Raw genomic sequence first — 466 nt, 5'->3', positions numbered from 1 at the left:
CCCGTGCCAGATGCAGCTGTCCCAGAATCATGAGCCAAATAAACCTCTGTTCTTTATAAATTACCCAGTCTCAGGTATTCTGTTATAGCAACACAAAGTGGACTAATACAGCACCCTTGTATCTAATGAATTAACTTCTCTTTAAGGTATCTAGAATGGTACAATGGGAGAACTGAACAAATTGTCACTTAAAACATTTTCTGTATTCTGTGGTTTCCATGAAGAACACCGATTGAGAAATACTGGAAGAAAATGAGAAAAGTTGCTCTCAGTCTTTTAACCTTTTCTTCAAAGCTTTGATTTGCAACCATGAAACTAAATTTATGCTTATGAATCTTCTTCACATTTGCCGCAACTTCATGTAACTGTGGATTCAAATTCAAGTCTAGTGATATTACAAGAAGATCTAGGGATGAGGAGCCTTAATTTTAATATGCACCTATGGTGATTGTTATTTTTAAATTTA

General features: G+C 35.0%; 1 protein-coding gene across 2 annotated transcripts in view; it reads right to left on the bottom strand.

The window, feature by feature from the left end:
• The window catches only part of SAMSN1 (SAM domain, SH3 domain and nuclear localization signals 1), an 87,093-nt gene that overhangs the window by 2,652 nt on the left and 83,975 nt on the right, over positions 1-466 (bottom strand). The gene's annotated exons all lie outside the window — the stretch shown is intronic.

This window comes from Galeopterus variegatus, unplaced genomic scaffold, assembly GCF_000696425.1.
Source record: "Galeopterus variegatus unplaced genomic scaffold, G_variegatus-3.0.2 Scaffold5002, whole genome shotgun sequence".
Classification (NCBI taxonomy): Eukaryota; Metazoa; Chordata; class Mammalia; order Dermoptera; family Cynocephalidae; genus Galeopterus; species Galeopterus variegatus.
Note: the sequence above shows the minus strand (reverse complement) of the source record. Positions and strands in the feature narration are given on the sequence as shown.